The sequence below is a fragment of the Hyalella azteca genome, unplaced genomic scaffold (assembly GCF_000764305.2).
Source record: "Hyalella azteca isolate HAZT.00-mixed unplaced genomic scaffold, Hazt_2.0.2 contig9518, whole genome shotgun sequence".
Taxonomy (NCBI): Eukaryota; Metazoa; Arthropoda; class Malacostraca; order Amphipoda; family Hyalellidae; genus Hyalella; species Hyalella azteca.
The window spans coordinates 14,342-42,004 of record NW_025939587.1 but is presented as its reverse complement, the minus strand read 5'-3'; the positions used below and the strand labels follow the sequence as shown (position 1 = coordinate 42,004).

At 38.1% G+C, this 27,663-nt stretch overlaps 1 long non-coding RNA gene across 1 annotated transcript; it reads right to left on the bottom strand.

Moving 5' to 3' along the window:
* Positions 1-480: 480 nt before the first annotated feature.
* LOC125178394 lies at positions 481-25,958 on the bottom strand. Its single transcript, XR_007156880.1, has 3 exons — positions 25,692-25,958; positions 8,467-9,309; positions 481-609 (listed from the first exon to the last, which is right to left on the bottom strand). It is a non-coding gene; the product is annotated as an uncharacterized LOC125178394 (long non-coding RNA).
* Positions 25,959-27,663: the final 1,705 nt, after the last annotated feature.

The following is a 27,663-nucleotide window of genomic DNA, read 5'->3' as shown; positions in this document are numbered from 1 at the left end:
TTGAATAATTTTTTACTCAATCAGTTGAAAACTGAATACAACGTTCCTAATCTGCACTTTCACCACTGTCCACAAGCCTTCGGATCGTAACGTGGCTCAAACTCATCCAGTACTTCACGCGTTAAAATAATTCTTTAATTACCGAGGCAAGACAGGCAAACAACATCAAGTTGTTTGTCTACGTTTTAATTAACATTCAATAGAATAAAATTTCATCTTCAAACACGTTACGTTCAGCTCAGTTCCTGTAGAAAGGGAAGCAAACAAAATTGCTCATCTGTCTATTTTGGTGTTGAGTGCATATGAGCGGCAAAATCAGTCAAGAGTAAATCAGGGACTTTAATTACAGTCTGACACAACAATAATCCCACATGCATTCAATCCACAGACCCGGAAATACTTTTAACCTGTGACAATATAAAGCATTTAACTCACAGTCCACATATCTTGTTATGTTTTTACAGCTATACTCACTTTTAACAGCATGTGCAGCACGGCACTGCAGCGTAGCAGGTTTATTCTTGACGATGTAGGCGTCGGCAGGAGAGATGACGAACTCGGGATTCTCAGCGTCAGTGCCAGGCTTCCCTTGTAAACTTTTCGGACTTTCTGAAAGGAGATGGTAAAAACTTTTCTTTGTCAAGTTCGATAAGCTTTTTACAAACTTTCCTTGCTTCTAAACGCAACATAAATTTTTCCTTTGTTTGAATATATTTAAACTATTTTATTTGGAATGGAGCTGTTGATAATTAGATTGAATGAAATTCAAGCTACTAAATGATATATTACAATGTTTCAACACTTCGAATTCGCTACCGTTTTCCATAAACCTAATTTAATCGAAATTAGCCTAACTTAAACTAGGCTGACCTAGTAGAGGTTGCGCTAGGCTAACCTAACCTAGCCAAATTGAGCATAGTGTTATCATACGTTCTCCATAAATGTTGTCCAGGTGATCATAATGTTCTCCATAAATGATTTTTTTTATAAGACGGGTTTAGACAGTCAAGTGACGTATGCCGACATTATACATTAGAATTATTGCCAAAAAAACATCACATTTTTTATCCGGAGTCAACAACCGACGACATTGCGGCGCTGAAGAAAAGATCGTCGCACTTTTCACAAGATCAAGAAAAGATATTGCAGGATAGCCTCGTGTAATTAGCAGGAGGCTTAATTGAAAGCTCGGCAATAAGAGGAAATATCGTTAGGCTTTAATAACGCATCATTAGGAAATAACGTCACGGGGCAAGTGCCTCCAATAACAGGCTGTTCAGCCTGCGGAGAGCGAATGCGGCGTGCAGTAAAAATTAGATGGCGCATTGTGACGGAATAAAGTGCCGCAAAAATTTTACCTTGATTAGTGAAAGCATACAAGGCAGTGTAAATCAGATCTAGAATTGCAACGTCGAGCGACGTACTAATCAGGTTCCAATGTGAAAAAATATAGCGACATTTTGCCGGTTTACAGACGCGGATTTGAATAAGAAAAATACCACTGAATCCAAATGTAGCCTGACGTAAGTATAAGGATAAGTAAATGTAGCCTGACGTAAGTATAAGTAACTGTCATTGTTGTCACCAAGTTTTCATACCAACGGTGGTTTCTGGCCGGCAGTTCTGCCGCGGTCGGCGTAATATAATAAGCAGTCTTGGCGATAGAGGAAATTAATCCCCGCAACAATGGTCTTTAATTACCAGTAATTCTGAAGACTGCGTTTCCTGTCAGTTACGCTTACGGTAATCACGCCGGAAAATAAGTTCCAATAATATATTTTCTGCAGATATTTTAGTTTTCGGTGGATATACTCATAAGTTCTTTCCAGGAAAGAAACAATTTTAATTTATACCAAATGAGGATTTAATTTTTTAATGAATCACTAGAATAGTGAAAGATTGGAAAGTGCTCGAATATAATTTAAAGTGCTTGCAATTATAGGTATAGGTTGTTAAACCAAATATATTAATGGTTAATTAACTGGTCACTGATTAATTAACTGGTAGTTAACCTATTAACTTAATTGTTAATTAATTAACAAATTAGTACAGTTATTTCTGTAATTAGCTGGGGCTATCATTGAATAATTAACCAAGCACTATTACATTATCAGATCATTGAATAGTATTCGAATGGTGGATTGCTTGGACTGTGTCAATTATCCGGCCACAGCCCATCATTGAATTGAGCTATGTTCTGACTGCAAGTTTAAATGTATACATAATACATTTCACTTGACCGTTATTTTAGTGACCCAGGTACAGACCATATATGAGCAACCGTTAGATGCATGTTATAGTATACACTCAAGAAAATTAGTGAGACAATTGGCCCAAATCGGGACGCACTTATTGCCGTTGTACGAGTCATCCTAAACCAGTTTGACCTGGAAAAAAGATGCATCAGTGCTACGATCGCTCCCTGCCCATGCGATGTGTCAAAAAGTGTCATTATTCGGATAATATGACGTATTTATTTCATTAGTGTAGATTTTGTACTAATGGCACACTACATTCAGGCTGCGGTTAATTTCCAAAGACAAGTCAACGTACGAGGTTCATATCTTCATCCCACAATCGCCGACATTAGCATTAAAAAATTAAGGCAAGTCATCGCCCTCGTCGGGGACAAACGAGGGCCTGAGAACCCTTGGGTCTCATCAGCCTCCTTCTCCCTGCTCTCTGCTAATGATGAGCTTCATCAATGTCCGTCCACCCGTCCACCTACATTAAAAATCATCCATTCATCACGGACGGCCCATCAATGGCCTCCTATAATCCACCTCTGATTTTAACCACGCTCTATCTCAATCGACCTCGTCTTAAGAAGAAAGCTCCGTAGAATAAAAATTAATTCCTTGGAGACTTGCGCAAAATTGGCCGCAACATTTTTACCGCCAGAAGCGAAGAGGAGAAATACGTTCTCTTCTTGAGGAATTACTGATGCTGGCGGCCAGAGAAGAGGATCTTAATTTATGGCGGCTCAATGAAGGGTAACGAAACAATTTCAATATATAGTTATTGGGCACAAGAAACCCAAATTACTTCGCGAATTTCCCCCCTTAATGTCAGTATCGCATAGACTCGTTGCACTTCAAAGGCTTGGTTTCAGCATAAGATCAGTTGCGAGACGCAGCAGTCTCGCTAACGGCCTCAGTGGCGATGAATACAAATACCTGGCAAAACAGGTTTAATGTCATTGGTTCGTTAATGAGTTGAATTAATAGGTAATTAAGTTAATAACAGATGCTGCAAGTCAAAGTTGTGAGATTAACATTTTCACCAGATGTTCTTTGTATGACGTCTTGTGATGATAACCTAGACGTTAGCAGGTGGATTACCATTAGGCTTCTAAGAATCATTGAATGATATTACGTAGTTGAGTACAGTCTAACACATTGCGCAGTTAAGTACACTCAAACACATTACGTAGTTAAGTACACTCTAATACATTACGTAGCTAAGTACACTCTAATACATTACGTAGTTAAGTACAGTCTAACACATTGCGCAGTGAAGTACACTCAAACACATTACGCAGTTAAGTACACTCTAATACCTTACGTAGTTAAGTACACTCAAACACATTACGCAACTAAGTACACTCCAACAAATAACGTTTCATTCCACCCTCATGATTAATCATCACTCAGTTCTCATACCCAAGGCATGCGCGGCAATGCTTGTCAGCACTTGCTATGCGCTGCAAGGATGCAGCCTCGCTCTGCAGCGCTGACGTCCAGAGTATTTATTAGTGTATATGTTTAGCTACTTCAATTAAGCCGCTCCATGCCTCGTACGTTAGCGCCTAATTCAATGCGCATGTTAATGTGCGTCGCCCATCACTGGACAAAGAGGCACTTTAGCACCTTATCGCTCAGCAGAAACAGGAAAAAAAAGCACCGGATAAACAACACAGAACAAATGGGGCGGTGAATCAAAGGGTGACAACGAACCGCTAGGGTGACAAAGACGAGTCGCCAGGGTGACCACGATAAAGGTTGTGGTGACACTAAAATTATCGAAGTGATGATAGGAATAGAGTGCTGGTTGATTTCGGTAGGACGAAAGTCGAGAAAGTGTGTCTGGTAATTCCTGGAGAAACATTCAACTTTTGATAAGGCAAAATATTGATTGCCTTATCATTTCGCAAACAATTCACCTATGTAAGTAAAGCGATTTCTGATACAATATGTTGAGAAGTTAATGTAATATGTAATTGGAGCTTTAATTACTTCGTAAAAATATCAATTTTTTGATTGATCTATAGAAATCCATGCGATCTTTGTATATATTTGATTGGCTACAAGAAAAAACTGTATTTTCGCAAGATAACCCTTACATATTGAATCAACGGAATACCTATAATGAATCGGCCGGAAAATGGAAACCAGTAAGTTAGTAATATTTATGCGAAAGGAAATTTTTTGTTCAAGCAAGCTCAATGCCTTTAGAATTTCCTTTTCCTCTGTTCATTTAAAAATCTACTCTGGAATCGCATTCTTCAAGTTGAACTCTTGGCCTGTAAAGGTTCAAGGGTTCTTACTACGAGTAAAAAAGTAAATCAGGCAATGCATTGAACTGTGTGTATTTTTCTCAATGCCTTTAGAATTTCCTTTTCCTCTGTTCATTTAAAAAATCTACTCTGGAATCGCATTCTTCAAGTTGAACTCTTGGCCTGTAAAGGTTCAAGGGTTCTCACTACATGTAAAAGTAAATCAGGCAATACCATTGAGTCGTGTGTATTTTTTATAGTCCACCACTTGCCGGCATCAATAGAGGAGCTATGCAAGTCTTGTTATTGTGCTGTCGCTGAGTCTTAAAAGCATTGCATGCTTGATGGTCGCTCGCAGCTCGGAGTCTCGAAGTGTCCATATGAAGAAATTTCTTCGCGTGTCGCCGAATCTCGAAGACGAACGACCACGATCAACAGGAATCAGTCAAATGGCCTCTCGCTTAGCTGGAAATCACAAAAGACTTCGCCATTCTAGTCCCATTAACTATTATAGGTACGATATAGGTGGCCACTGGACCACTTAAGGCAGGCCGCTGATAAATCAAAAACATAAGTCTAACTTGAAAGCTTTGAAGACAAAACGTTACGTTCGTGCCTATGCTGAAGATGATTACGTCGCGTCTTTTAATTCAGTAAGCCTTTATCGGATAACGCAACCAAATTTAAATACGAGCAACTCAAGGATATGAAAATGCACTTCTTGGAACTATAGGTTCTTGATAAAGTAATGGCCCACTAAAATTGTTGATATTTGTGTTTTACTTACGATTCGTATTGCTGAAAAACAACTAAATTCCAGCTCTTTTGTCACACATAAGTGGCTGTTCTGCGACGTAAACAAGAAATAAACTTTTGTCCATCTTCACAATTAATTTCAAAGACTAATAAAAAGCTCCACGAAGTGATCAAATATGATTACTATTGAAATAAAAAGCGCTGCTCTAAATTTTCTCTTGACTTAAATCCATCTTCTTAGCCAACCATGTTATACTTATCAGGATTCTGGTCAGAATCTGACAATAGACAGCTAATGCGCGTCTAATTTCAAGTACTTCGATATGAACGACGAAAAACCCTTTGAATGCAAGACCGATGAGCTGACTTTGATCTGAGATGCGCATTTACATGCACGGGCTCAAGTCGGTTGACAAGACGTGATGGATTGATCACAACTCTCCGAGTTGAGTTGGATCTCTAAACAAAGATTCGAAAGATCCTGCTGCATTTTCAGAACTAGAAGCCGCACAGAATCGATGTTGGCCAGCTATAGCAGGCATCAGGCACTCCTGCACTAAGGATTAGGAGATAATTTTAAAAACTCCCAGTGAATTCATTGTGAAATATCATGAAGATAAGCTTTGTGTATATATATATGCACGTGAGCTCTGACACAAATATTGTGCGCAAGGTATAATATGAAAAGCATATATATATGTCAATTTTTTATATAAACTCAGCTTAACCTGATTATGATTATTTTGTACTCTATATGACCTTATAAAATTGTGAAAAAAGGTAAAAATAACTTGAACTGGCTAGACCTAACCCCTATAGAAAGGTGTCTAGCAAAAATAAAAAGTGTTTTATACACACTTAACCCTAACCCTATAACCTGACGAAGTTGCCGTTTTTAGAATGTCCGGTGATGGAATTTATCTATTTATGGTTCCGGTTTTTATGTACAAACTAATAACAGAGTACATAACCGGACGTAATTTTGTCCGGATTTCTAATCCCTGTCCGGTAATGTTAAAAATCCTGTCCGATTAATGACCGAAACTCGAATGTATAAATATATATTATAAATAAATTTACACTAATATAAAAAAGTTATAGTGAAATGTTTCCCATGCAGCGCTTTGCAACTACCCATGTGAATTTACTCGGCGCTAGACCTGTATTTTGCCAACAAGTTGTGTAATTTGCTACAATGGAAAAATTATCCGGAAAAAAACGGAGAACGGACATTTCTTCCGATTCATTGCGTCATTAAGGTAATTTTCAAAAATTTAATCGATAAATAATTGCAGAAACGAAACAGAATCATTACAATTATTCCCGCATTCTATAATACAATTGAACAATGTAAATTTTTTTGTACAGTGTAGGCTTAACTCGGCTGGATAATTCATTCACAATTCTTAAAAAAGACGAGCTGTGTGATGCTGACAGCGGTCCATCTTCTTCTGTGCTTCATGTACGACAGTCAACTCATTAATTCTGCGAGGAAAGGTTAAGCAGAGGCTAAGCAGGAGTTAAGAAGCAGCCATGTAATTCTTTATAAAAGTATAATTGAAAACTGCCTCTTCTGACACACCGCCTTGGGATGCGAGGTAAGCGCGTTGCAAAAATGAACGTCATAGTCCTAGAAATGAACGGGAAAATATTAACTGATCAATTTATTGGTGGGTTAAAACTATTGAATTTGTTGAAGAATCATAGCTCGTTTTCAATCACCAAATTAGCTCGTTGGTTTTTTGTGCTACAAAATTCACAGAACAAAGAAAAATAACGGGACATTGCATTTCATTGATTACTGAATTCTTCCTCTATGAAGTTCAACACGAAGTTTACGTTTCAAATTATATCTTCCTAGGATAAACTTCGTTAACTTTTACGTATAAAAAAAATGATTTTTCATTGTCTTTTATATTCGTGACATCGGTTTTTAAACAACAGAAATTGCATGAAAATTAGTAATTAGAATACGATAATGCCAAAATATATAAGAAATTCCATCGCTAATAAATATTTTTTCCTAGAGTCACCTACTATAAAGACCATGGGGACCCAAGGAGAGACCCTAATCCACCAAGTAGGATCCTATTAGGACCCTGTATAACCTAAGTAGGAGGCCCTCATCCACCAAGTAGGATCCTATTATGACCCTACATAACACAAGTAGGTGGCCCTCATCCACCAAGTAGGATCCTATTAGGACCCTATATAACCTAAGTAGTTTCTGGAAGATGATTAATAAAAGTGCGGTATTAAACATCATCAGATTTCCTTTTCATGTTCATCACAGTCATGGATATATTATCGGAAGATTCCACGATACGCAAGTCAAAAGAACTCCAACTGCAACAAAGGTTTCCATAGTACGCCAAGAACCACGCTTGGTCACATAATCTAGACTTGCATCTAGGACACAATGGTTCTATTCACATCAGAGTTCTAGGTAGCAGAAGCACTGGGAACTTTGCGGCAACTTTTCGCAATATACATGATGGCCTGAGAATATTCATGATACAAAAGGAAAAAAGTGTATATTCCTACAATACGTCAACGAGATATTGTTCTTAATTGTACCTATTTTGTCGAGTGATTCGAATTCAATGCAAGAAATGAGGAGTTTCATTTTTCTCACGATGAACTTGTTCAAAGAGGACCGTAGAGTCGCATTCAAAATAAATAATTTCAAAGTTTAGAATTTTACGTAAATGTTTTAACATAATCGCTCGTCTTCTTTTTCGTTCAATTGCAACGAAAGTCAATGGTATTGTATTTATCTGGCATGATGCTCAGTATAATTTTGTCGCTTGTATGCACCGCCAACAGATATGCTTTATCTCGGACACAATACCGGACACTGCATTTCCCTGAACAAAATGCACGATATACCGATTCAACCTTCGCCATTCAGATCACAAGCGCCTCAGGAATACAGCAAAGAATGAGAACGCAAATCTATTTACAGACATCCTGGAATAAATTTGATAGCCACTCCTTCCTGACCGATTTATTTCTGATTGGGTCGAGGTTACTTCATTAATAAATGCAGCAATATTTGTTAAGAATAGATACTACAGTAAATTCTACCAATACTAACTACACAAGAGAATATGATTTCTACGCAGACATAAACCAAACAAATACTGTCGTCATCGACATAGTTACTTTTATTTTCAATCTTCTAGAGAAGCAACGTTTAAATAAATTTAACTCACCTGATAGATTTGCAGATTCGATTACAGCGCTGCACAGCAGCAACAGAAGCAGCATTAGGAACGGCGATGTCCACGAAGAATTTAAAGATTTTAGTCTTCCTATTGAACTTAAAGATTTTGGGCTATTTTCCACCAAAAACTTGCACGAAACACGAACTTTTGAGCTTGTGTAGGCACTTAGATTTCTCACAGAAAAAAGCACACGTTTTTCTAGTTCACGAATATAGGCAACAAAATTATTCAAGTCCATCGCATGGGCAGGCTTCTGAAACAGCGGCATCAACCGGTGGTGGTGATGGTAGGTATGAAATTCTTTCCTGGATGAATAGACTATCTGTTTGGTCGTCATTTGCAAGCTTGATGCACTGCTTTGAAGCACGCGTTCACAAACATCAGCTTGTTTACAACGGCGCTCTTGTTTTGTCCGAGTAAATCTAGTCTGATGTGCACACGAACATTGGTTTGTTTGTTCTGCTTTCGACATCGAAGCTTTGACGCAGCGTCTCGTCATCGCATCGAACATTTGATCACCCACACCCAGGTTTTGGGTTCAGCGACAGCGAAGTTCGAGATCACATACGGTAAAGTCTTGCAGTCCACATTTCTAGGTCAAGGCTAGCTTTCACTTAACTAATTTCAAGCCGCAGTGCTCGGAAGCTCTTGAATAATCATTTATTTTACCTTAAATGAATTCTGTGACAGTTTATCAGACCTCTCGGCACAGTTACGACCGACAGTGTCCATTAAACACGACCAGACCATTATACTGTATCTGACGGGGCATTGTGAACCGGCTGACCTTAGCTGACATGTGGCGATGTATGAAGAGTAGCCTGCTGTCACCTGCGCATCAAAAAATTAAATGGATTAATTATTTTGACCCGTTTAAACAGAATATTTCAGATGGGATGAACATAGCGCGTTACATTCGAGTCAAATAAGTAAAAACTCAAAATATATAATTGCATTATCAACTGAGCACAAAATAATCCCATCATCAAATGAAAATTATAAATTAATCAAGAATAAGAGGAAAAAATAGTGTCTTGTCACAACTAAACATATGAAGTTCTGTAGCAAGATTCCATTTTCTCTTTTTAAATGCATTGGCATATAATTAGCCATTTTTCATTGCGCCGGCTCTCTCATAGAGCTTATTCAAAAGGCGTGAAAAACTTCGTGAGTGAAGTAAACGAATCTCCTCCCACGGGAACAGTTAAGCAAAAAATTTTGTCTGTTGTCTCGTAACCACGAAACAAACATCGCAACTTTGTACGCTAGTCTGCCATTTTTTGCGGTCTGTCTTCGCTACAAAACAATCTATGGTGGCTTCAGAAACCAGTAAATGTTGTGACTCAAGCGAAATATTCACGCGACTTTAATGCAAGAAGATAATTCATACGAGCGCTGCCAGGGGTACGGCGCAGAAGCCTTGACTGGCGAGAAAAAACATTTCGGACTATACTGAAGATTCTTATATTTTCTAATGAATAGTTTTCAGCTAAAAATAAGTCGTGCATTGCGTATGTTAATTCTTCGCACATAAATTCTAATTGAAATTGTTTTTTCAAACAACATTGGCAATTTCAATTTTTTATTTACTTATTCAAATTGATTAATCCAAACATTATTGCAATATTAGAATTTTTTGTGTTAAACTGACACACTATCTTTTTTATTCTATTTTATATACTTACTCTAATTGTTACGGAATCGACTCACTCAGTTATTAACAAACTCACTACCTGTTAATGTGAACCATAAATGAACTTCTATAACATCTAAAACTTTTATGCAGACGTGACAAAATCATTTATTAGTCTAGAATCTAGATTATGGAAAATTGTTCATGAAATTTTCAATCCTTAATTTGGGTGAAATTTAAGCATTGACACTGTTAGAGTAACGTTAGAGTAACGTTAAAAAAGTTAATGTTAGAGTAACGTTAAAAAAGTGAATCTATACAACAAATTTTTAGAAAAAGAAAAAAATTACATATTTTCCTTCTTGGACAAAGGCTCAGAGTTGTCTCAAGAACCGCGCAGGCAAGCACCACAGCACAAACATCGACATGATCGTGACTACGGAACGAATCGTCGAGGGCGTGACGATCCCGCCGCACAGACGACCGATCGTGGCGCGGACCTGTCGCATATTCGTCACGATTATTTGTCACGTCGGTTATTTGCTCAAAACAAAACGCAAAAACACGACACACTTTTTACGAGACAAAATTATCGTTGTGCAGATCAGGAACAGTTCCAACATAACTAATCCGTTAAAAATTCAGTATATGTACAAAAAATTTGCAGCGGGGTTACGTTATCGCACACTCCTTGATATTTAGCACGTAATATCATCGGAGAACGAATTAAGCCATAAACATAATATCGAAAATTACTAACTTCAGAAGAACTGGAAAAATAAATGTTATTACCGTTAAAAAGTTAACGTATTCGATTCTGTATTTTAGAATGAACTAAACTTGATTAGGTTCGAGTATTAAGTCGAAGATTGCAAATCTATGAGTACGGTATTATACCGTATACATGCTTTTAGTGTTATTTTATGTGGAAAGTTTTTCCAGCCGTTCCAAGATTGCCGCTCCTAATAAAGTCAAAAATCCTACGTCGGTTCAGGTGCCAAATATATGGCATATATATATGCCAAAAATAAGATGTTGCGTAGTGAATTTTGATGTCCTCGGCGAGTGCCGGAAAAGTAAGCAGCCATCACCGGCCACTAAAATCATCCACGGACCGAAAATGGTGACGAAACGTGCAATATTTTGCAACACGGAAACAAACAAACTCGTGTTCTGATGAAGGTTTTCAGGAAGTGATTGTGCACCGCCAGTCATTGCGCTGACACGGGAAAATGTGTGTATATTTGAACAGTTTCTTATTTAGTTAGGCCATGCAACCCGAAATAAGCGACACAAATTTAAATAACCAGTCATTATAGTATCAGTGATGGTAATTTAGGCACGCGTTGAAAGAAACTTTAACTAACGTACTGGCAAAAACTAATGCAGTTGAACTGGATATTTTAAAACTTGTACCAGCAATTGACTCTATACCCTTAAATAGAGAAGAAGATTTGAGGTTCTGGGTATTATTAACTAGTATTATAAACGCAAAGTTAATATCATATGTATTACATTGCCTAAAGTTTCACAATGTTAATAGCCCCATTAAACAAGTGGCAAAAGCGTCAGCGGAGGAAGCCTGGGAAAAAAGTTCCACTTTTGGCCGCGTGAGAAGGCGAGAAGTTCTTAGCAGTTCTTGCGCTTCCTTTGCCTTGGCAGCAAAAACCCACAACTTTGGTCGGCTTATTGTAGGTGCGCTGCTAGGCTGCGGTTTGTTGTGCACATACGGCGGCTGATGTTAATGAAAAAACATTGCTGATAATTGCAGGTGCTGGTGAGAATAGTGCTGATGATGTGAATGCTTGAGACGGATTGTGTTGATGGTTATTTAGAAGCAGTGCAAGTTCTGTAGTGATATTTTAGATGACGATGAAATTTATCGATTTCTCTTCTGCTCACGTTTGATTTGGTATCACTGTTTTTTATGGTTATATGAGATAAGATTAAAGCTGGAGATGCGCGGCAGTAAAAAGGGTANCCCCCTTTACAGCTGGGGCATGTCTCGCTGGGGCACGGAGATGCGAGCTTCATGAGTTGACAAGCGTGCATTGTCCTCAAATTTGCTATAAGAACGAATATTTCAGATATATTGTTAGGCTGGATATTTATTAGTAATTATTCAATACAAACAACATTTATTTTCTTATAAAAATCCTATTTCGTTTAGGACCTGTTTACACTTTATAAAAAACAATCAATCACATTATGATCTAGAAATAAACGCATATCGCTTCAAAATGTACGAAAACGCGTGTGTTCAGTAAGCACTAACCTTAATCTCCCATTGAAGTTTCTACGAATAAAAGCTCCAACAAGAGTTCATTCCCGAGAGCTCAGCCAAAGCTACCCACCATGCAACAATGGCCTATAAATATAAGCTAACGTTCAATAAAAATTCAAAGAATTTAGGCTTCACAATTGATTCAAAAGAGCAGAAAATAAACAGTACTGAACTGGAGAGTTTGGGAAGCGTGCTGGAGAGCCCAGATAAATTTAGCCAAATAGAAAAAAATCGCAAATGCATAAAAAATGTAAAAAAAATAATAAAAAATCGCACATACAAATCAGGTCGAGCACGAGTAACAGATTTAATTGTCTGCCTGATAGTCTCTTGAGAGGCTGATGCTCAACGGTTAACTCGAGTCGTGTTCACTGCAGGGGCGAATTTGCGCGCCGGGATGATGTCGATGATTATAAATAGTAGTTGTGGTTGGAAATTGAATCGAAACGCAAGACATCCTGTGAGATGTCTAAGCCGTCTATGCTTATTTAGTTGATAAACAAAGACGCAACTCTTTTACCGAAATATAACTGGATTCGAGCGGATTCTGGGTATGATCGTAATAAAGATATTTTTTTATTTATATTTTTCCAATCCCAATAGTTCCCATCTATTTCGAATTGAAAAAAACATAAGTATTTTTTGGTCAATAATTCAATTAATACAAAAAAATTATAGTGAAAAAATTAACCCTTTAGATCATAAATTAACTTGAGCGTTGTTCAGCTAGATTTTCTGCTTAATCTAGAATGCAGGGTAGGAGTCTATACTACAAAGAACTGATTTACAACTTCTGCTCTTCATCACGCTGACGAATTGTATCAGATCGGAGAAACTTTTTAAAATTCAAGCTTCTTATCGGGTTAACGATCGCTGCCAAGTGTTCAAGGATGAGGCGGAACACATAAAGATAAGTATAGCATTTAGAATGGAAAAGATCTGCACCTTAAATGTGTTTTTCCCGGAGACTGCCACTCGATGACGCATGTTAAATGGACTCACTATCTGTTAATGCGGACCAGAAATGAACTGCTATAACGTCCAAACTTCCGTTGAAATGGGATAAAATCAGTAAACTGTGACGAAAATACTTTTCTATGAAATGCATTATTTATTGTAAATAAATAATGCCATTTTTCAAACTGCCAATAGAAAACGATATAGAACTCTCCCACTTCAGTGAGAAAGACAGAATTTTGGCGAATTTTTTAAATCTATCTTCAGTTGGAACAAATAACTGCATGCTCAGCAATCAAATTTTGTTGGCACAAAATCTTCATTAATTCATCACATGCAGAATTAAGACGATAACTAAATTCTAAATTTAACAACGAAGAAAAATTGTTCCGTTGAAACTGATTCTTATAACGAAGCTATTTGTAAAGTTCGTTATCTCCGCTGTTTTTACCAGTTCATGGAGACCAAGTCGACGTTGGATCGATACCAATGGGAAAAATTTCTCCACAATATCATTTGATTCCAATGCAATTGAGACTGCGAACTTTAAATATTTTTCGCAGAAGTGTTAATAGCTTGGCGACTTATCTCGAATAGCTCTCATAAAATAGATGCGTTAAGGTGTATGTAGAGGCCCCAAACATAGCGTATCAGCTTACGCACTTAAGCAAATGGCAGGCCGTCGTCCATCAGAACGATTTTGGGCGCACGGACACAAAAAGCCTGGAACAAATTTTAAAATTAAGCATAAAAACGCGTGTACTCTATAATATAGCGTGCAATCGAGAATAGTAGAGCATTTTTACCTCAATTCATTTGCTGAATTTATATCGAATATTTTTATCTCAATTTTTTATTGGTTTAGGATTATTGCGCCTCTTTGCGCTGAATGATTTCAGCTGCTATTTATTTTCATATTTACTGATAGTTCCCAACTAATTTATCAAAAATGAAAAACTATATTCTCTTGATCCAATGCATATTTACTGCAACTGCGGTATTCCTTGTGGTATTTTATTAAAGTGTTATTCATTTGCTGTGCTCGCAAAGTAGAAAATGAAATTAAGATTTGTAATTATATGTAAGCAAAAAAATTAAATCGTCTTGGTCAATAAAACCTCCAACGAGCTTCACGGAATCAATTAAGACTCGAGCACTGTGACGAAACTCCGCTCTGTAACAGTCACGCCTGCAAAACAAACTCCCTTCTTTCTTAACTCAAAGAGTAGCAAGCACCAACACGCACGGAGCTACAAGAGAGAGAAGCTCGATGCAACCTATGATAACATTGTTATTTTTACCACACCAAAAAACACGGAGAAAGAAGCGTCAAGCTTGTGGTAGGAAACATCGGGAAGTAGAAGGCCGGAGCCAAGATCAAAAGAGACAAGCGGGACGCCCGCTAACGGATGGCCGGTCAAACAATAGGGGACTGTCGAAGACGCCGTGAACAAAACCCATGCCTTCTGCGAGGCCGTGGCCAGACAAACGGCGGCCTTAAACCACCCTAAACCGTCTTCTATTTAACCATATAAAAATTCAGGCAAGAAATTTGTTCGGAGTCTCGTTTTTTGGAGGAAGGAAGTGTTTCATGTGGTGAGCGTGCTTTGTTTTCCATAAATATCTTTTCCGTGGAAGTTATCAATGCAATAAATCGTTAGTCAAGAAGAATTTGAATTTCTGAATTATTCGTTTGCGCCGAAAGTGCGGAAATAAATCGCTATTATAATTAATTCAAATTTTACGGACAAAGATATTTTTACTCATGACTTATTACAGTAAATGACATGTTATTGCGACAGAACGAAAAAAAAACACCAAATGAATGAAAGTAAAACGTAAGTTTTTTAGTTCAAGTTTGAACTCGGGTATAACTATTCAATATAGAATAAAATGTACAACTGGACAAACTGAACTAAACTTTATCTTCATTAGTTTTATTAACGCTAATTATCCCTTGAAAGCTTTCTTGGAAACTCATTTTGCTTTCTTTTTCTCTTTTTCATCACACAGAAGCCACAGAAGCTACTTATCACTTTCTTCCATGCATTATTAAAAACATACAAAGATATTTTTACTCATGACTTATTACAGTAAATGACATGTTATTGCGACAGAACGAAAAAAAAACACCAAATGAATGAAAGTAAAACGTAAAATTTTTAGTTCAAGTTTGAACTCGGGTATAACTATTCAATATAGAATAAAATGTACAACTGGACAAACTGAACTAAACTTTATCTTCATTAGTTTTATTAACGCTAATTATCCCTTGAAAGCTTTCTTGGAAACTCATTTTGCTTTCTTTTTCTCTTTTTCATCACACAGAAGCCACAGAAGCTACTTATCACTTTCTTCCATGCATTATTAAAAACACTATCGCTAAAATTTTTACAAGATTTTCTTGAATATTTGAGTCTACCCACATGGACCAAAACGAAAGCAGGTCTCCCGCTGCACGATGGGAGCCCCGAGTGACACATGTGAGCAGAACATGAGTTGAACATGAGTCAAACGACCAATAAAACTTGACTCCAAAGCTGAGGAAGAATACGAACAGAATAAGATCAGGGTTTGCTTTCGCGTCACACGATGCTCTTCCCTCGAAACGAGTCGGTTATTCAGGTAATGCCTTAACTGCGTGGCTTTGGTAAGACAAGAAATATCAAAAACCCTGATGTATATATTATTATATTATTTCACAATAAATTCTATTTGAACAACGCACGAAAAGATCAACATAGATTCGACTTGAATCGAAAAAAATCTCTCAAAAGAAAAACAGTCCGAGTGGGATGTTTTGATTTGCATTCGAATATTCGTGGTTTCATTAATAAGAATTAAATTACTTCGATTATAGCACTCATGTATACAAACTTATATACTTGATTAAAAATTTTCAGTGGTAAATTCAACATTTCAACCTGTGCCCCCATCACCACACTAACTAACACTCCATCATCTCAAACAATATACCACACCGACACCATTTCCACCACACCCGCACCATTTCCACTACAACTTCACCACATTTCCACCCTCTGCACTCTACCGTCACCCTCTGCACCACACCTGCACCTCCATCTCCTCAATTATCTGCAGGAGGCATGGCAGTGCAGATGCCTCAGATAATCCTAATGCACAGCGAGATAAGAGGCACCTCTCCCGGGTCTGTGATGCATTTCAACCCAATGGAAGTTCCGGGCAAAGTAAATGCCCTTAAAAAGTTGAAAGTAGATCTTTGATATATGAAATTTTAGAGAGCTTTCATACAAGGTTACTGCTCTAATAAAATCAAATTTAAAATTACGCTCTTTCAATTTTTTTTAAACAAATGGCTCTCTAAACAGTTTGATCGATTACGGTTTCTCGGACCTTACCAACTTCAGATATGGCTTCCACAGAGCCAGATAGCTAGAATGGATCAATACTGAACTTACGGACGGACGATGAAATATGTAAATTGAAATATTTGCCGAATTATAATGTATTTTTCCGCATTAACAATCAAGTTTAGCCCACTTATCTTAATTAACAGCTGCCGCATGTTTCAAGGAGCCATGTGCTCCCGAATAAAGTGTCAAAGGATTCTTTACTAAAGAGTGGCGCAACATATAACCCAGCGACTCCCAGCTCTTCACGCACAAGAAGGTGCTACGCTTCAGAGCTAAAAATTATTGTTTTAACGAAACCTCAAAGCTCCGAGTAAACTACTCATTTTCATAAAACGTCCAAAATTTTCGAATATATTAGGTCTCAGGTGATTCGTGTCTCCGAGCGAATCCGGCCACGTGCCTCGTTTACTCCTCATGCCTCCGAGTAGAAGAGAGCCAAGCTCGGACCAGCAGACGCCTCAAGCCTCCGAGCATACGGTGACTAAAAGCGCATCAGCAGACGCCTCAAGCCTCCTGGCATACGAGGACTAAGCTCGGACCCGCAGACGCCTCAAGCCTCCTGGCATACGAGGACTAAGCTCGGACCCGCAGACGCCTCAAGCCTCCGAGCACACGAGGACTAAGCTCGGACCCGCAGACGCCTCATGCCTCTGAGCTTCCAAGGGCCCACGTCTGGCACAGTCCTCGATGGTTGCCTTACGGCGGCTCTGCGGTATTGGTTTTTGCTCGGGCGTCGGCAAGGTACAGGATGAACGAGAGCGCGTAAGCCACTCATCCGTACGTAGACCCTTCAAGCGAACCGATGGAGACAATCGATCAAACCGATGATTGTAGTGAAGGAAACTTGCTCTGAGCAACGAGCGATGAAGTGTATAAAGGATGGCTCTGCTCGTATTGTAAACCATAACTACCTAACATTCAGACGATCACTAGAATTACGGGAACTCAAGAAACTTCTCATCAATAATCTCACTGCAACATGTTTTGTGAAATTAACTGTATTTATTCTCACAAAGTCTAGCATAACATATAAATTTATCAAAATTTCAAGCCAAGGTGGACAAATTTTAAAAATATATAGATTCTCTCTATAATACAAGGGGAAGAAGGAGTGCATAATTACAATAATAACTAGAACATAGTATAAGAAGTTTCCAAAAAGATCGTGAAAACCTGAAAGTCACTAAAATGTAAAATTCTATCACAGGAATCTCTCTCTCTCTCCAAGGAAAACAAAACCGCCGCTAAAGTTTTCACTCGAAGCTATCATTGCAAGCTAGCCCACCCGCTCTCGAGCTAGAGAGATTTTAGATGCCACCGACGCGTGATAGCTTAGCACCATATTTCTATTGCTTATCGATAGATTTCAACTGTGGCAATAACTTAAAAGCAGCGACATGGACAAACACAGCAATAACCTCGCATGGCTCCCGTAGGAAATAACGCGTACCCAGACTAACAAACAACTAGCATGCCCTCAATTCTTTTTCTTCAAATTTCTTGGCCGTCATCGATAAGCAAATTTTCGCCGAATTGTAAATTCACATCGACAGATCGTTTTTTTTAATCAATGAAAATTATTAGAGAAATTGCGTCGAATTGATTGTAAATTCGGAGATATTTTAATGGCTTTTCCTTCAATAATATAGGCAAATTTATCAACATTATTTCGTGAGCTAGAACTGCGTTTATAGTAACTAACTACAAAAATTGTATAACACAAGACAAACATAAATTATATCTCCGCACCTCTTTTGACATTCAGAGGAAATAACGAAAACGAAACAAAACGTCGCCCTCGCGGTATCGCTTACAGACAAGAATTAACAAAGAAAAAGTGGCAAGATGGATGCCCCAAATGGCATTTCCTAGGCAGGAAGATGCCACGCAACCAATGTGACTTAATTCTTGCGTCTCTCGATCACCGTCGCTCAGCATACCAGGCAGTCGCACCTAGAAAAACAGAATGACAGAAGTCTTCAGAGTGACAAACTGGTACACAAAACAACAGACATATCCAGCGTGACGAACTGGCACACAGAATGATAGAAATGCTCGGCATAACAAAGTGGCACACAAAACAACAGACATATTCAACGTGACAAACTGGCTCGAAGAATGATAGACATTCAGCGTGACAAACTGGTACACATAACAGAAGATTGTAGGAAAGACGGATTCCGACTAACTAACTGACACGTTCAGAGATAAACTATTGGCAGTTTCAAAAAGGCAGTCAAAAATTTTTACGCCAAAAAAACATATAAAATTAAATAAACACGCAGTTATACGATTATCAATAGCTCTTTAAAAAGTCGGACAAACAAACATTGTCAACCTTTTGGCAAACCAGTGAAACGCAGAAAGCCACCAAGCTAACCCGTCATCCAAGCATATAGACCGAGCTGAAAGTCAACCTGCAACTATTCAAATCAAGCTCGACACTGAGCTACAAATACCGAGCATTAAGCTACTCGGCAACCAGTCACACACAGCCAGCCGTACAGGCCGAGCATGAAGCCAGTCTGCTAGTCTCGCTCAGCTAGCCGTACAGACCGAGCAGGAAGCCAGTCTGCAAGTCTCACACAGCCAGCCATACAGACCGAGCAGGAAGCCAGCCTGCTAGTCTCACACCACCAGCCATACAGACCGAGCAGGAAGCCAGCCTGCTAATCTCACACCACCAGCCATACAGACCGAGCAGGAAGCCAGCCTGCTAGTCTCACACAGCCAGCTGTACAGACCGAGCAGGAAGCCAGCCTGCTAGTCTCACACAGCCAGCTGTACAGACCGAGCAGGAAGCCAGTTCAAATCAAGCTTGACACTTAGCTACAAATACCAAGCATTGCTACTCGGCAACCAGTCTCACACAGCCAGCCGTACAGGCCGAGCAGGAAGCCAGCCTGCTAGTCTCACACTGCCAGCTGTACAGACCGAGCAGGAAGCCAGCCTGCTAGTCTCACACAGCCAGCTGTACAGACCGAGCAGGAAGCCAGCCTGCTAGTCTCACACTGCCAGCTGTACAGACCGAGCAGGAAGCCAGCCTGCTAGTCTCAGTATCTCGGAGTGCGTCTACAATGAGAGTTGCCGTGCAGAGGAGGCGATATTCTCGTGTTTCCTGTGTCGCCCGCTCGTCGGAAATTCGCAGTCGCGACTCGCTTACGGTGGACATGATAAGAAGCCGAGCATTATGTTTGTTGATACTGCACACTTTCTTTATCTAAACTTGGGTGGTTAATGACCAAAGAATTCATTGATTTATATTTTCATGGTCGAAAAATATTCATCAGATGACGTTGGTTGATCAAAATGAAGGTTTAAAGAAGCAATTTTAATTCATTAACGACGTTTCAAATGTGACAACGTTCATTTTCAACTTATAGGAAGCACTGAATACTGATATTTTGGTGGAAATAAGTACATTTTAATATGAAACAACTTGAAAATTTGTAACCGCGAAAATAATAAATAACAATCTCAAAGCTTAGAAAATTCGGTAGTTATGAGATGGATAGCTGGAGTCCCATTCGTAGAGATGAAGGCTTCAGCTATCGTCGGTCGGATGATGGCGGCCACTGCAAGATGATGCTGGTGGTTTTCTCCAGCTCAGGGCCCATACTTCCAAAAAAAGTTAAGAGATCGTAAGTTCATCAGCCAATCATTGACGGCCTTTCAAGCGAAATCCACCAATCACAGACAAGAAAATAGAGCGTAAGTACTTACGTTCACTTAGCGAATTTTGAAAGTATGGCCTCTGAGCAACTGCATGACGGTCATGTTGAGTTTAACTTTGTCAAGGGTGTCACGGAACCTGCTGAATTCATCGCGGATCTTGAGATGAGGTTGCTCGATTGTAATGTTTTGAGACCAGGTCTGGCTGTGAGTTTGTCTCATGTGGCGGATAAACGGCTGTTGGATGTCCTAGCAAGTTACACCAATTACTCCAATGTAGTCCAAATAATGAAGAAGTCTACAACCTTCTTTGAAGCAAAATTAGGCCACCCGTAAAAACTGACTTCTTTGATTGCAGGTTTTAACAAGCATTTGCTAATTTTGGTCAAATTTCCAATATGGAATGCTTCAATCTCGATCCCTCTTCGTGTGATCAATTCAACTTTCTTGTTGGAATACATTTGCATTAAAAAATCATTCGAATAATTCAGCATATCGTTCCCTTTTTGCTTTAATAATTTAATCGATAATCTAAAGGCAATTTATATATAAATATAAGTCCTAATTTATTAGTTTCTTACCTAGAGATTAATACATTCAGTTGAGCAACAACCGCATACCATTAGACGTTCCTGCTAAGAAATCTTAGTAAAATGCGAGCCAAGCAGAATAAAAACCTGTCTTGACGCTGCAAAAAAGTTACCCATGCGCTACAAAAACGTCCCCGCAATTACAACAGGAAACCAACAACGCCATCATTCATTTTGCAGCCACACCGCTGGCAATTAACCCCCACTTACATTTAATTCCGCCTAAATAATTGACTAATAACTGTTGTCTATTACTTTTGTTCTTTACGATCGGTGACAAGAGATGTCCTGTGGGTGAAATTAGTGCGAGGGAAAAATCACATTAATTCTACTGTTTATAGTCAATTTCACCACAAGTCCGACGGAGACTTTCACAGATAAAATCCAATTAATATATTCTCAGATTGCGTACATTTTCCGCTCGTTAATCACAATCATTTAGCTCATAAACATGTTTGTGGTTTTTGTGTGTAATATTTCTTACTAGTATTATATACATTGGTTGACTATTGAACTTTCAGCATCAGCGGTCACGACGTCGTAAGTTTCAAATTCGCATCTAGTGATTTCTTTATAAACTCTAACAGGAATTGCCGGCAGATTTACAATATTGTAATTAATTTTGAAAAACGAACCTCGAGCGAATTTTAAGTCGTGTCTCGAACAGCAAAAAGAAGGCAGTCAAGCGCTGTACGAGTCAAGAAACCGTGGCACGGAACGAGCGGCTAATCGCAGGGATTTAGGAGGCCGCCGTTAACACGCCCATGATTTTTAATGGGGCATCGCCCAGCACGTTGTCGTAATTATTGAACATAATGGCTTACCAAGCAGTGGTGTCTGAACTATCACGACGCTCATGACTTTAATACCACTCTAATTATTGTACTGAGTATATTGGTACCGGTCTGTTCTTATTTACCAGGGTAATAGTAGCTCGAAAATTGCTAACTGCTGCCCGCAGCTTCCTGATGACATGGTATGGATGAAGAAATAAAATATCCTCTAAACTTATTCGGGGATATGCTTTTCTTGGTTATCTCAGGTGAATGGATCCTCGATTGCCTTTATATTAAAAAACTCGCAATCTGAGCTATCATTTATATCATATTTGTACGAAATATTTCTTTGTTAACTTGCTTTTATTAGCTTAAGGACGCTTATGACATTAAAAAGCATTCTCGTCCAAGTAAGCTGAAACTAAGCTCTCGGAAATTCATAAGTTTTCCCACCACCGAAAATTACGCACACTTTCCATGCTAGGATCTGTCAGCCACTGATTAATACTCTGTCTCAGGTGCTGCTTGCCTGCGGGAGAAACAAGCTAGGTACGTCTGGGAAATCCTGCATACACTCAGAGGAATTGTTGAAACTTTATTCAATTGGCGATGCATTTTGGCACGGTAAAAGATGTATCAGTGTTCGCTCGCTTACAACTCATTCATTTAATTGCTTTGGGATGTTGAGCTACCAAGTCTGGGTCCAGTACAGGCCTAGGAGCAATTTTAAAATCTCTTAGCGATTTTATTCTGAAATTCAAGTAAACACACGCGGCTAGAAAAGGTTAGGAAAATATTGGATAATTGAGTAGGCCAAGGATATTCTGGCCATCAGAGAGCAGGAGCCGATAAATTGGCGTGTATCGATTATCTGTGCTATCAGAGATTCATCTCTCCTGGGGCGCCATCTTTATAATGGCCACATCCGCAGGGCAGGCCCACGTCCTGAGCTGTACAGGCGTTAACAAAACCACTTCATCATCACAATTTTAATACAGAAATCCCAAACATTTTTCGATCGTATAAATATTTTTGCCATCTTACGGATAATTTCTTTAAAGCTTCAAGGATCACGAGACAATTCTAGACCAAGATTGATTTTTAAACTAGTTAAAAGGTCCTGGACACTGAAAAAAGAATGAACATGTTTTGCGACCACTGCCGAAATAAAGCTGGCATGATTAAATTATATTGTGATTGTTGATGTTGAGTAGCGGTTTTACATGCAAATTGAATTAGCAGCTATTGTGACAGCAGCGATCATCATTCTACTGATTCTAGAGGTCCTAAGAATCACATTACCTGCTCACTGTGCAAATTAAAACTTCTTTTCAACCAACGACAGGCATTTAAAATCACTGGAAAATCAAGGATGGTTCACCTTCGGACTAGGAGCGGTCGCTTATTACCATCAGATATTTTCAGTTCATGAAAAGTGTGTCGAGTGAGCTATGATTTATGACTGAATTGTCTACACTTGTAACGCACGTGTTAACAAGGCCCCGTAATGAGAAAGTAAACGGCAAACCGGTTACACGCTTCTCCTTAAACTGCGATCCCGTATGATCTCTCAGAGTCTCAGATAGAGCGCTTCAAATGATAGAAGTAAAGATATACATTTTTTTAAATGATTTTGGGCTTGTGCTGTCACAAGATGAGAGTTCGGACCTCAAGTTTCATTTTTATGAATATATGCTGAATTCAGGTTATATTCATAGACGGATTGCGGTAGTTGATGAAATAATAAAAAAAATCTTTATTCTGCACTACAACAGATCAGCAGTCATTAATTGAAAAAAAATTAGCGCTTTTTAGATAGAATTAATTCTTGAACCCGAATCTAGAAAATTCATGAATTCAAATATAACAATGAACTTCATCATTGTATACCATACTACATTATATAACACATTGTACATAGCATGAAAGCTCAGTAGCTATAAAACTAATTGAGCATTAGTAAATTTTTACACGTGCAATTTTACTGAAAGTTCCATCTCATCGATGTAATTGTCAAGGAATATTTTTACAAATTTAATCATTAGGTGGAATTTATTTTCATAGTATCAGTAAAAGCTTCATGTTATTTTTCATTATGTATAGAATTATTTTGTATGAAATTAAATTTCCAGTAAAGCGAATCCATGGCGCCTCGAGACATTTTCAGAGCTGCATTGGTTCAAAACATAAAAACTCAAATTATATATCAGAAATAAATCTTGCGGACTAATTATAGAAGTCATTTAATGTGAAGTAAATTCTATATTTTTTCAGAGCCACAAATTAGATGTTGCACGGTCGATTCAGCAGATGTTCCGCTTTAACCGATCGATATTTAATAGACAAAAATATCAGAAATTACTGGCCAGGACTGAAATATTTTGTACAGCAACTTCCCCGACATCATTGAGGCCATGTATGATATTAATATTAACCTAAATTAAATCCATATAAATTGTGATTGAAAGAAATTTCTGATTCGACTGCAGACAGCAGAAGTTTAGCGTATGTAATAAAGAGGAGAAAAATCAGTAAATACGGAGAAGCATGAAACGAAATGATAATTTGATTAAAATATAAATTATTCGACGTCGTTCAATATGGTATCTTTTTTGAATTTAAAGTTTTCTTCAATTATAATACAATAATACTAATTATTCGATGAATTGATGATCAAACGAAAACGAAATTCAAAATTATTGCATTCAATATAAATAATAACAATATTAAATATAAGAAACAATTCATTTGCAATACTATAGGCAGAGTAAATATACTTATTTACATATTGTTGCCTTAAACAAACGTTATGTACCTACTGGAATTTTGTGCTTTCTTCAATTGATTGTTCAAAATTTAAATGGAAAACAATATTCCAGTTTTTAAAATCACAAGATTTAGAGAAATAACTTACAAAGTTAATTCAAGTTAGTCTTATTAAAAATTATTTACATGCGACATTGCGTACATTTCTGCATGTATAAATAAATTTGAATTATTTTCAGAAACTTTTTATATCTGACTGAATGGAAATTATGTACGATGAAAAACGTATGCATATATACACGGACTCTGTTAAACTAGAAACGATGAAAAAATTATTTTTGAAATCGAAAAAATTCTTTTCCTTATCTCACATTTTTCACCTATCATCGTCAAGAATTAGAATGCTAGTGTATTATTTCTTAATTCAGCTGAGATCCAATAAAATAATACCATAATCATGAAATAATAATAATTCAAGCAAAAAAATTCCTGTGTAATATTAAACACAGGATCTATGAAAATGAAATGATCTATAAGGGACATCTCTACGAAATTTGTTCATGCAGATTGTCTTTCTAGAAATGCGTTGAAAAAACCAACGGAAGGTTCTGGAATTGATGTCATTTGTAAATAAACACAATTTATACAATTTTTCGTTCAAATAATAATTCATCGATTTAATTTGTGAAATCGATTCATCATAAAAATTCAACAGGACCGTCTAATGATCATTGAAAATATGTGAAAATATTCACTTTCAAATTTTGTGTAGTAAAATCCACGCTAATATCAAACTAGTTAGGTAAAGCAAGCCGCCGGTTGGCAGTTGTCAAAAAAAAGAAAGAATATAAAAAAAATGGTTTAATTCTTTAGAACACGTAAACTGTCAAGTCATTCAGCGTAACAAGGCGAGCCTTCAAACTTTAATTCTTTAAACAGCCAAAATTGTATATGCCAAACCTATAATCGACAGCGCCAAATGTTCCTGTATTTTCTTCATTAAATGGAGCAGTGAAATATCATCGCTGATCATAGACCGAACAGATGCGTGGGTACGGTCTCTACCACCCAGGGTTTCTCTCACTTCATGATCGCCAGCCATGTTTACATGCCAGCTACACATCCTTTAGATTAACTCACCATCCGAAAACAAGTTGTACGCTCTCTGCCACGACGTGTTCAAATATTCTCTCGGGTGTGGGCCGGCATTTGTATCTAAGCTCATTAATTTAAGAATGCACTTAATAATTATCTCATAAAATTATTTATATCCTTTTTGAATCCACACTAACCACATTTTTCATATAAAAAAGAATGATGCTCAAGTTAGTTTAGCAAGCGTCATCAGCTGTGCTGCCCAGTCATGGGATTCATGCGCGCAGGTACGACACCCTCACTCGGCAACTGCCCGACGCACACTACGCTACCTTGCCCCAGCCAGCGTCTCGACTGACCACGGATGCCCTCGGGGCTCGTCAGGCTCTAATGCCCGAAAGGGTTTTCTGTAATTATAACCAAGATCGAAAGTGCAAGAATTAATTTCAATTTAATACAAAATATTGATATAGCTATTGATTTAGTTTCAATAGTAATCATTTGTAGGACGATTGCATCTATAATTTACTATAAATTTCGTGATACAGAAATCATTAGATGGAAATTATAATGCTCAAATGGAACATCATTAGTATGGATTCAAAATTATTGACTATTACTAAAATCAATAAAATAATTATTTAGACAGGAAGGAGTCACAACAATCCTACGCGCATCAACCAATCTTTTCTTCAGAGCCGTCGTTGTGGTCGCCCTACGGAAACCTTCTCAACCGCAAGGCTGAGTGCAGCGGTTGACCGCGATAGTCTCAGCGCTGGCGCTAAGATCTGGGAAAATTTATTGCACAAGAAACAGTGAAGCTGAAACATTACATTCCGAAATATTTAGGTTTGTTTATTAGAAAGGTATCACGAGTGCTATCAAATGTACTTTCAGTGGTACTTGGGGTAATTCACGTCGTTATTTATATATTATCAGAATATATTTCACACTAGGGTTCCCAAGCATTTTCATCCTAGCCATGTAATCAAAGGACCATTTATTATACGCAAAAATTCCCATGCTGGTCAACGCATTTGGGGTTAATTTCATGGTAAACGGGCGAAGAAATGTGCTGAAAGACATTATGGAGCTTACAATTTTTAAATAAGCATCGACATTCGTAAGACTTTGAACATATCTTAATATAGTTGGTCATATCTGGACTTCCGATCATCGTGGCACTTTCGATAATCGTAGCACTTAAGATCATCGTAACCCTTACGATCATCGTAACACTTACGATCATCGTAGCACTTACGATCATCGTAACACTTACGATCAAAATTTTCACACGAAGAGCCACCCTCGCAACTCTGCCTTCATCTGTCTATCGTCGAGCGCACAACGCAGCGCGCGGTCTTCAGGCGTCCGTCATTCTAAAGGAAACAGACAATATAGACGCTGGTCTGAAGACCAGGAGAATGTGAGGAATGTCTCATCCTAAGACAAATTTCTCTAAGTGGTGAAATGTCTTGTCAAGTCTCTGTAACCTGAGAGTCTCTACGTGTACCTAAACAGTTGAATGCCTATTCAGCTCGACAATAAATGTACAGTACGTTGAGTGGAGAATTGTGCGAAAAAGAATACAAGCTAAGAATGTTCAAGCAGAACAGGCCAAACCTACATGTGTGACACTGACCCTCGATCGATGTGATTGTTCTATTCACCTCCCAATTTGTGCCGGTCTTTTGAAAAAAATATGTGCATAATAAAAATATACTTTGTGCAGCTACAAATAGAAAACACGGCCCGCACGAAATGTCATGTTCGTAAAATTAGAGAGCTATTTTATATAATGATTCGTATCAGCTGTAAAAGCCATTCTTCTTCCCATTTGTACCATAAATGGAAACCATGAAGCAAGCAGTCTTGTATTGTGCCCTGCAAAATGAAGTTTTTATGCTTCTATGCAGCGAAAAATAATACAATACAATTGCCTTGCTTTTGTTACACACATTTTCTTATCAGGATCTTACTATGCAACCACCTGTGAACAACAAACTCTGAGTTACTG